A 12,450-nucleotide genomic window follows, 5' to 3' on the forward strand; every position below is an offset into this window, starting at 1 on the left:
AGTAAATACTAAGCCCTAGAGGAAACAATAATTACACTTTATTTTTCGAGGAAGAAGAATTACTATATTTTAAAAATATTATCGCCATTGGGGATAAGGCTACGTGTGTCGGAAAGGGATGTTACAAGTTACAACACATAAACGTGTCAAATTTATTTGTGTCGCAAATCTGGCTTGACTAAAACCCTTGCATTATTATGAGCCTCTATTTTAAATAGATAGATAGAAACATGAAAAAATTCCAGCCTAGAGGTTTATAATAATAAGAAGTTAGCAAATGAAGCCTGTTTCGTATGATTCAAACTTCAAAGAGTCTTTGCTTCTTAGCCATTATGTTATCAAATAAATATAAATAAAAATAAATAAATAAATAACCGAATAGGCTCGGCTTGTATGCTCAAAGAAACTCCCAAGGCATCTGGCCAATATACAAACGAATTATGTGGTTGTTTGAAATTTTCATGTTCTTTGTCACACAAAGAAACAATTTTTTATTATTGCAAACAAAAAATTGCTGCAAATCAAAACAAATAGATTGACTTTTGTGTCTAAACATGATGCATTATATTCAAGAGAGGTGCATGAACGAAATAGAGAATATGATATATATGAATTCATAACCAATTATTATTTTTTGTTAATGTGAACTTTCTAAAGCAAATTGTCTTGAAGTCCAATAACATCAGTCCCTTTTCGTCGGTTTGGTTTATGAAGATCGAATCCAATCTTCATTCTTGACACCTATATATAAATGCATTGACTAAAGGCTATGATTTGTTAAAAGTTAATATATAACTCTAGTTGAGTGTCATTTTTTAAGTTGAATCTTATTCAGCTTCTATTTCTGATCATATTTATTTTTGGGCATTGGTACACCTTAGTTATTTGGGTTTTGGGTCCTATTAGAGTATTCACGGTAAAATAATTAAAAAATATAGCTTTTACAACTCAAAATATTACTTTATTTATTTTAATTTGTACTACTACACTTTATAATATACCCAATATCAAAAATTTTATTTTAACATTCAACACATTAAAATAATATAAACAATACAATTAAATAATATATCTAATACAATAAATAACTGTAGGGGCTGTTTTTGGGGTTCAGGCCCAATAGGCAAGCGATTCTGGCCCAAAAGTCCCTCAACAATGAATTTGTAGAGAGTAGGTTACAGAACTAGGTCTTGACAGAGTGAACATAGTTATGAACAAGCCATGCAACCATTTGGACGTGGGGATATTCCTCTAAGCTTCCTGGGATAACAATCCGTGGGGCTGTATCTTATGCTTTGTTTCTCCAATTCCTTTTCTCTTTTTCTCTGCCTTTTCTTCCTCTTTTTGCGATCCCCCTGCCATGGGGATTTTCTTCTCTTATATAGCATCCTTCCTACGATAATGGCTCTACACTTGTTAATCATTTGGGCCTCTACTTGAGTGCCTGTCCCATAGGACATCTTCCTTCTTTTCTGTGAGTTGCACTGGCCAAGATAATTCTGTTCTCCTGTCCTTTCCACATTAATGCGGTTGGAAAAGTAGTTTTCTTGCATTTAATGCGGCAATTGTGGTTGCCCCCTCCCCCCCCCCCCCCCCCGGAACGTTCTGCTTTTTTCCTTGATCTTGGATGACCTTTCTCCATGTAAAGGGTGTGAATCGGACTCCCATTTGGTGCGTTCGAGGAGGTACTCCTCCTCGGACGCCACTAAGCAAGCCCGGCCCAACGTGATTGGGCTGGGGGGTTCTCTGCTCGTGTCTTTACTTCCTATTGCGGTTGGGCTTAGTACAAGTACTATGGCCCAACGTTGACTGGCGAATTTTACCCCCACAATAGCCCCTCAAAATTCCGGCTCTTTCTTCTGGGTCCGAGGAGGAAAGACGGGATTTTGATGTCTACTGGACAGTTCGTTGTGGATTCCTGTTTCACACGTGTAGGGGGGGTGCGCCCTCACGTGCCTCATTAATGCTGATGGCGTTTATGACCCGGGGGAAAGTAATTGCAGCTTTTGGGGATTTACACTTACCCAATCCAACGGTTGGAGACCGGATCTACGGTGAACAGCGTTTCACTTGCCCTAGACGTAAGTATGTCTGTTCAACTTCTTCTGAGTATAAAAGGTTTTGAAGGCATTCGTCCCTCACTTTTGACGAACACTCCAGTATCCAGAACGTCTCAGAACCTTCTCCTTCAGTCCTTTCTCACTTCCGCCGCCATTCTCTTGAAGACTCCGTCGAGCTTCTTACCCGTAAGTGCACGCTTCTTCTTCGTTATTCTCCATTAATCAAACTGCCTTCAAGTTGTTTTAGGATTAGAGGGGATGGGTAGGCTTGAGAAAATGGTAGATTCTCCGGCCGGTATGGCGGGCTTCAGGGCGAAGTATCGTATTCCACCGGAGGTAGGTTTAGAGTATTGCCATCAGGAGGACATTTTGTTCAAGAGGAAAACAGGGGAAGTCGCAATTCCAATGATAGCCTTCGTGGAAGGAGGAATGACGATTCCAATGGGGAGAATAACTAGGGATTACCTACGTGGCCATAGATTGGCCCCCCATCAATGCACCGCGAACCTGTTCCGGATCCTGGGGTGTGCCGACGCCCTAAATGATCAGATGAACCTCGGCCTTTCATGGCACGACGTGGTTCATCTTTATGAATGCCATAAGCTCGGCGACTCATACTACCTAAAGTCCAGGACTGACGAAGTGAGGTTGATATCCTGCCTTCCAAAGTCCAGCAAAGGCTTGAAGGACGACCATTTGATCGTCTCCGGACCATGGCATGACGGCCCTCACTGTCCGACTAGGGCGGGAACGCCAGGTGGGGTGTCATAGAACTAGATTCCGTGGGGAGGACCTTAGTTTTGAGCTCCTCTCCCCCCTTTTTTCTTTTTATTTTAAACTTGTTGGTTTAGATGCATGCCTCCTCGGACTAACATAAACCTTTTAACGGCCTTTGCAGACAAGGAGCGAACATCCCCTCAGCTGAGCTTGGTCAACATCCAGGCTCTAAATTACCTCCTGAGGTCCGAGATTTTCGTTAGCGAGGACGGACAACTACGGTCGGCTCCTTTGATTTTGGACTACGTTCCCCTCACCCGATCCTTGGTGGAAGCCGGACAAGCTATAAGGGCTGGCAGTCCGAGATTGGCACGCATTGACGTATCCGTACCAGGGTTCCTCGCTGCAACAGACTTGCCTCCTATTCAGTTACCTTCCCAACGCGCCTTTCCCCCAGTAGTTATCCCAGAGGAGGAGGCTGGTTCTTCGCATTCATCCTTAGAGGATCAAATAGACCAGTTTCAATTTACCGAGGAAGGAGAGGCGTCGGTCAGGGTAGTAGAGCTCTCGAACTCTGACGCTGATTTAGACCGCGCCTCAGCGGCTCATGGTACTGGTTTAGTCATTGTACAACCTGATATCAGCGAAGACACAAAAGAAGAAGAAGGAATGGATCTGCAGCCAAGGACTGGCCTCAGGGGCCTTCTATCTAACAGGTCCAAGGGGCAGACCTCCAAGGACGTCTCGAAGGGACAGACTGCCCCTAAAGCTCCCGTTCCTCCTCTCCCTCCCTCGTCGGATACGGCGCTACAGCCTATGCCTAACTTAAGGCGAAAAAGGCCTGTAGAAGAGACGGAGGAGGGAGAGATTGCCCGTGAAAAGGCCGGGCCTAAAAAGAAGGGCAAGGAGACGAAAGAGCCCCGAGAGAAGAGGACCAAGTCCACTGAGAGCCGAGACGAGGCGGCCATTCTTAGGGGACAACGAACATGGTCTCCTCGGATCGAGTTAGACGGCGCCCCAATCCCTTGGGATGCGACCCTATGGGAATCCCAACAAGAGCAGGCATCATTCTTGGCCAAGGCCCTGCAGCAGCCTCTTCTCTTGCCCCGTGATATGGAGGGTCTCAGGAAGACTCGTCAGCCAGAACTTTTCATGTCACTGAAGAGGGACATGGCCATGGTAAGTGGAATCTTCTATCTCGTCTCTATACTGTGTACCCTCTTATCGTCATGTTTTAATAGTGTTTTCATTTCCGTCCGAGCGCAGGTCACTCAACAAATTTATGTTGCTGAGGAGTGGGCCAAGAAGGCTCGTGAGGACATGCATAGGGAGGCACAGTCCCGTTCTGCAGCTGAGAGGGCCGCTAGCGATCTCAAACGAGATTTTGATCGTCAGAGTAATGAACTGAAGGAGGTGAAGAAGGCTAATGCGAATGCAGAAGCTGGCCTCAAAAATGCTGAAAAGCAAGCTGACGAGCTGCGCAAACAACTCCGCCACTCTGAGGAGAAGCTGACAGCGGAGCAACAGGCGGTTTCAGAGTTTAAGGCTGAGCTTGCAAGGACCAAGGAGGAAGCTCGCTTGTCCAGGGAAGCTGCCGAGAAGGCCGTGGCGGCTTCATATGAACGTGGAGTCCACGATACTAAAGAGAGACTGGCCGAGGAAGTTGCCACCGTCTGCAGGGAATACGTCACCACGTCCTGGGGTGTAGCCCTGGATCGGGTAGCCGTCCCAGCAGATTCTGATCTCAGGAAGGCTGAGAACATCTTTTTCCCGGAGGACATACGCGAGGTTCCTGACGAGGTCGCCTCCACTGAGCCTCTTCCAACAGACTCCTCTGTTCCCGAGGCTGGGGGCACGGAGCAAGCCACGCAGGGCAAGTCACCCGAGGATAGTCTTCGCATCGGCGAGATCCTTGCACAGGCCCAGGAGATTGTCCCGGAGAACCCAGCAGCGGATGATCAGCCTGCTCTGACTCAGGGCTCTTAGGGCCGTAGTATAGGAATTCATTTGTTTTGCTTTTTGTGCTTCGTTTTGTTTAACATTGCTAATGTTTATGAACCGAGCTACTTTGAAGATTAAATGACAAAAGTTATTTCATTTCGGATAACGTTGCTTTATTCTATTTTGTTTTCGTCATGAATGGATATTGGTTTTGTCATTTACTGCTGAAAGTTAAGTATAAATGAATGAGTACGTTAGAATAGCGATAATTCATAATTAGGCAAAAACGGCTACGAAGCTGATTTCTCCTAAGTCCGTGGCTGAGAATCCGTGCGGGACTTGGGCTCCATTTAACACTTAGTGAGAATTGTGGTGTGGTTAATTTCCCCCAAGTCTGTGGTCCGAGGAGCCATGCAGGACTTGGGTTCTGTTTAACACTTATTGAGAATTGTGGTGTGGTTAATTTCCCCCAAGTCTGTGGTTCGAGGAGCCATGCAGGATTTGGGTTCTGTTTAACACTTAGTGAGAATCGTGGTGTGGTTAATTTCCCCCAAGTCTGTGGTCCGAGGAGCCATGCAGGACTTGGGTTCTTTTTAACACTTAGTGAGAATCGCATAACGGTTAATTTCCCCCAAGTCTGTGGTCCGGGGAGCCATGCAGGACTTGGGTTCTGTTTAACACTTAGTGAGGATCGCATAACGGTTAATTTCCCCCAAATCTGTGGTCCGGGGAGCCATGCAGGACTTGGGTTCTGTTTAACACTTAGTGAGGATCGCATAACGGTTAATTTCCCCCAAGTCTGTGGTCCGAGGAGCCATGCCGGACTTGGGTTCTGTTTAACACTTATTGAGGATCGTATAACGGTTAATTTCCCCCAAGTCTGTGGTCCGAGGAGGTTCTGTTTAACACTTAGTGAGAATCGCATAACGGTTAATTTCCCCCAAGTCTGTGGTCCGAGGAGCCATGCAGGACTTGGGTTCTGTTTAACACTTATTGAGGATCGTGGTGTGGTTAATTTCCCCCAAGTCTGTGGTCCGAGGAGCCATGCAGGACTTGGGTTCTGTTTAACACTTATTGAGAATCATATAATGGTTAATTTCCCCCAAGTCTGTGGTCCGAGGAGCCATGCAGGACTTGGGTTCTGTTTAACACTTATTGAGAATCGTATAACGGTTAATTTCCCCCAAGTCTGTGGTCCGGGGAGCCATGCAGGACTTGGGTTCTGTTTAACGCTTATCCCAAATAGTTGTACAGTAACACGGCATCAAGTATAGTGTCTTTCATTAATAAAAGTACCTTTTCAGGTTATTTACATTCCACAGACGAGGCACTACACGTTCGTCCAAGTCTTCCAAAAAGTACGCTCCAATGCCGGCCACGGATGTGATACGGTATGGGCCCTCCCAGTTTGGTCCAAGCTTTCCCCATGCAGGGTTCGTCGCAGTGCCCAGGACTTTCCTCAGCACTAGATCCCCGGGCGTCAAGGGCCTCGACTTCACCTTGGCGTCATAGCCCTGTTTGAGATTTTGCTGATAATAAGCTAGGTGCACCATCGCGCTTTCCCTTCTCTCTTCGAGGAGGTCCAGGCTTTTTTCCAGAAGTCTGTCGTTAGCAATGGGGTTGAATGCAGTAGTCCTCTGGGAGGGAAAGTTTATCTCTAATGGGATGACGGCCTCGGCCCCGTAGGTCAATGAAAAGGGGGTTTCTCTCGTGGACCTGCGAGGTGTGGTGCGGTACGTCCACAAGACATGGGCTAGCTCTTCAACCCACCTTCCTTTCGCGTCGTCCAACCTCTTCTTCAGTCCATTCACTATGGTTTTGTTGATGGCTTCCGCCTGTCCGTTACTCTGCGGGTAGGCTGGTGTGGAGTATCGGTTGACAATCTCCAATTCATTGCAATATTCCCTAAAGGCCTTGCTGTCAAACTGGAGGCCATTGTCCGAGATCAAGGTGTGTGGGGTCCCGAACTTGGTGACAATATTTTTCCAGATAAACTTCTTGACATCGACATCCCTAATGTTTGCCAGCGCTTCAGCTTCGACCCATTTCGTGAAATAATCAGTGCCGACGAGAAGAAACTTCTTGTTCTTGGCAGCTTTGGGGAATGGCCCTAGTATGTCTAGGCCCCATTGTGCAAATGGCCAAGGGCTGGACAACGGGTTAAGTACTCCGCCCGACTGATGTATATTCGGGGCGAACCTCTGGCATTGGTCACACTTCTTCACATATTCCAGAGCTTCCTTATGCATGCTCGGCCACCAGTAACCCAGCGTCATGGCCCTGTGGGAGAGGGACCGGCCCCCCGTATGGCTCCCGCAAATCCCTTCATGCAACTCCTCTAGGATGAGTTCCGTAGCCCCTGGGTGCACACACAGTAAGTATGGCCCTGAGAATAAGCGTCTGTAAAGTTTGGAATCCTCGGACAACCAGAATCGAGGAGCTCTCCTCCTGATTTTGTCAGCCTCAACTTTATCGTCCGGTAAGGAGTCGTGCTTTAAGAACCGGACAAGAGGGTCCATCTAGCTTGGTCCCTCCCCGACGTTGTGTACCCGAATACCGTTGGGCTCCTCTTCCGTTGGGCGGCAGAGGTCTTCAACTAAAATAACCCGCGGAAGGGGCTGAGCCGAGGAGGTGGCCAGTGTCGCTAGAGAATCAGCATGGGTATTCCCACTTCTGGGTATATGCGTTAAACGGAAGTCGTCGTAATAGGCCTGCAGGTGTTTAGCCCGGGCAAGGTACCCTCACATTCTTTCATCCTTCGCCTCCAATTCCCCATTTACTTGCCCCACTATGAGTCTCGAATCTGAGAATATGCTCGCGCATTTCCCACCCAATTTCCAGATCATAGACATCCCCTCCAATAGTGCCTCATACTTGGCTTCGTTATTCGTTGTCGGGAATCCCGGCCTCAACGACTTTTCTAAGGTTATACCTTCGGGAGAGATTAGAACGAGTCCCACCCCGGAGCCCCTTTGGTTTGCTGCACCATCGATGTATGCTCTCCATTTTTCGCGTTCTTGCCGAGAGATCGTGCCGACCAATCTCCTGTCGGCACTCGGTGACCCCGACACTTCCACCCCTTCTAAGGTGGGCTCCGCGAATTCAGCTACCAAATCGGCGAGGACCTGACCCTTTATGGCGGTGCGAGACATGTATCTAATGTCGAAGGCACCCAAGATGGTTCCCCATTTAGCTATTCTTCCTGTGTAGTCAGCGCTACGGAGGACTGATTTCAGTGGAAGTTGGGTTAGCACAACTACTGTATGTGCCTGAAAATAGTGGGGGAGCTTCCGCGTAGCTTGCACGACGGCCAATACTGCCTTTTCGAGGGGGAGGTACCGGGTCTCCGCCTCCTGTAGTGATTTGCTTACGTAATACACAGGCCGCTACGTGCCGTTGTCCTCTCAGATTAGCACTAGGCTCACCGCATGAGCGGCGACTGCGATGTATGCGTACAACACCTCATCGACGTCGGGACTAGACATGATTGGTGGTCGGGCGAGGTATTCCTTGAGCTGTTTGAAGGCTAAATCACACTCTTCAGTCCACTCGAAACCTTTCCACTTGTGCAATAGGAGGAAAAAAGGTCTGCATCTGTCCGCTGAGCGGGAGATGAAACGGTTTAAAGCGGCTATCATGCCGGTAAGCTTCTGGACCTCTTTGGGATTCCGAGGAGGCTGCATGCTATGAATGGCTCTTATTTGGTCAAGGTTAACCTCGATTCCTCGATGGGTTACCATATAGCCCAAGAATTTCCCCGATCCCACCCCAAATGAGCATTTGGATGCGTTCAGTCGTAGCTTGTACCTTCTCAAGATTTGAAACACTTCGCCGAGGTCTTTGATGTGGTCGGCCACCAATTTACTCTTTACTACCATGTCGTCTATATACACCTCGATGGTTTTGCCCATCTGCTGCTCAAACATCCTAGTCATCATCCTTTGATAGGTCGACCCGGCATTCTTCAGGCCAAAGGGCATCACCTTGTAATGATAGTTGCCAACTGGGGTGACAAAAGCAGTTTTTTCCTGGTCTTCGGTGGCCAAGGATATCTGATGGTAGCCCTGGAAAGCGTCCAAAAAACTCATTCGGGGATGCCCGACAGTCGCATCTACCAGTCGGTCTATCCGCGGCATCGGGAAAGGATCCTTCAGGCAGGCCTTGTTTAAGTCCGTGAAGTCCACGCAAACCCGCCATTTCTCGCTCTTCTTCTTCACCAGGACGGTGTTCGCCAACCATTCGGGGTAGAATACTTCCTTGATAGCCCCAGCTCTCTTCAATTTTGCGACTTCCTCTCTCACAGCATCCGCATGCTCCTTTGACGGGCACCGGGGAGGCTGCTTCTTCGGTGTAATAGCCGGATTAACGTTAAGGTGATGGCGTATGAGGTCTGAGTCAACACCGGGGGCTTCGTAAGGATCCCAGGCGAATACGTCCTCATTTCGTCGAAGAAAATTAATTAGCGCTGACTTCTCCTGTGCTGGTAATTCCGAGCCAATTTGGAAAAACTTCTCGAGGTCTGATCCGACGAGCACTTTCTCCAGCTCCTCACAGCTCACCTCCATGGCCGGTCCTCCATTACCCATAGTTAGGACCGGGGTCCTTGATTGCTATAAGCTATTCCCGGCTGAAGTGGAAGGTCCGCTGCTTGATCATCGAGAAATTGCCGACACCATGCATTGTCTGGCCATTCCTTGGTCCCCTACTATCTCTTTGATTCGACCTTCTGATGGATATTTCACTTCCTAGTGCAGGGTTGACGACACAGCCCCTAGTGCATGAAGCCATGGCCGTGCCACAATAGCTGTGTAGGGGGAGTATGCATCTACCACGATGAAGTTCACTTCCACTACTTCTGAGTCTGTTTGCACAGGCAGCCTGATCATGCCTTTCGGGATGACAACTTTTCCTTCAAAGCTAAGCAGGGGTGAATCGTATGGCGACAGGTTTTCCTGCTTCAAGTTTAGCCCCTTATACAAATCTGGGTACATTATCTCCACAGCGTTACCCTGATCAACTAACACCCTCTTCACGTCATAACCTCCTATTCTGAGCGTCACGACTATGGCATCTTCATGGGGTTGAATAGTTCATTCCTTATCCTCCTCTGTGAACCCGATTAATGGCGGGGCCCTCACTCTGGCTCTCTTGGATCCTCTTTCGCCTGGCTCTGTCGGGAACCTACCCACTGACATTACTCTGAACGGGCCGGAACCGGTTCTCCCAGGTGCGGCAAGAATGACATTTATCATGCCTATGGGTGGCCTCAATGTGCCTTGTCTGGTTTCGGCATTCGACTGCTTAGGGCGGTGCAACAGATGCCTTAGCTTTCCTTCTCGGACAAGTCGATCCAAATAGTTTTTCAGGTTCCTGCACTCATCAGTGGTGTGACCGGGCTCTTGATGATACGCACAGTATAGATTCTGATTGCGTTTTGAGGGGTCGCCTACCATCCTGTTCAGCCACTGAAAGAAGGGTTCGCGCTTTACTTTCTCCAGGATCTCGTGCAATGGTTCTCGGAACACAGCATGGACTACCTGAGCCCTAGTAGGTCCGGACTGTTCCATGTAATCTCTCCTCGGCTTGTTACTGCTGCTGAAGCGGTCCGACCTGAAGTCCCTCCTCTCCTGAGGGACAACCTTCGCCTTTCCCTTCCTAATCTGCTGGCCCCTTTTGAATGTACTAATGGCGACGTCATCGTAGTTTCCTTCTATCTCGTTGTACGTTTCCCAATATCTGTCCGAGTAGGCCTTCAGCGTTTCTCCTTCTCGCATGGATAAGGATAAAAGGGAATCGAGGGGCCGAGGGACTCTAGTGCTGGTGATGAAACGGGAACCAAAAGCCTGCGTCAGCTGTTTAAAGGAATCTATGGAATTTGGCGGGAGGGCATCAAACCATCTCATTGCCAGGGGTCCCAAGCTGGATGGAAACACCTTACACATTAACGCCTCGTCCCTGAAGTGGACGGCCATCCTCTGGTTGAATTGGCTCACGTGCTCCACTGGGTCAATTCGACCACTGTATATGGCAAACGTTGGCTGATTGAACCGCCGAGGAAGCATCGCCCTCTCTATTCTACGTGTGAATGGCGACTAGGAGATTCGATCCAGGGCCTTACTCATGGCGTCATTGGCCAGGCCTTGGTAAGACGAGCTTTTGCGGCCGCATTTGCGAGGCCGTTCTTCCTCATAGGAAAACGTCTCGCTCGGAGGAGTTCTCGACCTTCGTCTGTATTCACCGTCCTCACCACTGCTAGTGTCCGAGACGGGTGAAGGATGTTTTCGCTGGGCTCAACGCAGCTTCTTCTTCAAATCGTCAATCTCTTACTGTAGAGCCTTTCACTCGTTGTGCTGGTGGGACGTGTGATCCTTCCCTTTCGAGCGGCTTCTATTCGTGTGAGAGGTGTTCACACTACCCTCTCGTTGATTATCTTGGTCCCTCGCTCGTTCGAGGTTTAGAAAGTTGTCCTGTCGTTGAGATTCTGCACGTCCGGTTTGGTGCAGACCTGATCCTTCCATCCCTTGCTGTTTCACTTGTTGAGGCACAAGTTCCCCCTACAGACGGCGTCAATTGTAGGGGCTGTTTTTGGGGCTCAGGCCCAATAGGCAAGCGATTCTGGCCCAAAAGTCCCTCAACAATGAATTTGTAGAGAGTAGGTTACAGAACTAGGTCTTGACAGAGTGAACATAGTTATAAACAAGCCATGCAACCATTTGGACGTGGGGATATTCCTCTAAGCTTCCTGGGATAACAGTCCGTGTGGCTGTATCTTATGCTTTGTTTCTCCAATTCCTTTTCTCTTTTTCTCTGCCTTTTCTTCCTCTTTTTGCGATCCCCCTGCCATGGGGATTTTCTTCTCTTATATAGCATCCTTCCTACGATAATGACCCTACACTTGTTAATCATCTGGGCCTCTACTTGAGTGCCTGTCCCATAGGACATCTTCCTTCTTTTCTGTGAGTTGCACTGGCCAAGATAATTCTGTTCTCCTATCTTTTCCACATTAATGCGGCTGGAAAAGTAGTTTCCTTGCATTTAATGCGGCAATTGTGGTTCCCCCCCCCCCCCCCAAAAACGTTCTGTTTTTTTCCTTGATCTTGGATGACCTTTCTCCATGTAAAGGGTGTGAATCGGACTCCCATTTGGTGCGTCCGAGGAGGTACTCCTCCTCGGACGCCACTAAGCAAGCCCGGCCCAACGTGATTGGGTTGGGGGGTCCTCTGCCCGTCTCTTTGCTTCTTATTGCGGTTGGGCTTAGTACAAGTACTATAGCCCAACGTTGACTGGCGAATTTTACCCCCACAATAACAATTACAACCATCAACACACCACACATTAAAAAATTAATTAATTTTTGAGTTTTAAGCTATAGTGAGCTGCTATTTATAGTAGCTCATTGTAGTTGTTACTTAAATTCTCTTGAGTTTACCTCTTTTGTTGCACAATATATTTTGAGAGTATTGGTTGCTAAATTCACTTTTTAGTCAATTTAGCAACCTTATTTGGGATGTTAGTGGTAGATCATCGAATCTAGCAATAGGTTGGTGATTTGTTGGAGCTTGAAGCATTTTGCAGATTGCTATTTAGTAAGCTTGCATGTCTTTATGGTGACCACAAACTAAGATAGGGACAAAATTTATACTTTAGTTGATAGAATGCTGTCTTACAAAACTTCAACCACAACAAATTAAACTCAACACATGATACTCTATTATATATATCAAACAAAGCC

Source organism: Quercus robur, chromosome 12 (assembly GCF_932294415.1).
Source record: "Quercus robur chromosome 12, dhQueRobu3.1, whole genome shotgun sequence".
NCBI classification, from domain to species: Eukaryota; Viridiplantae; Streptophyta; class Magnoliopsida; order Fagales; family Fagaceae; genus Quercus; species Quercus robur.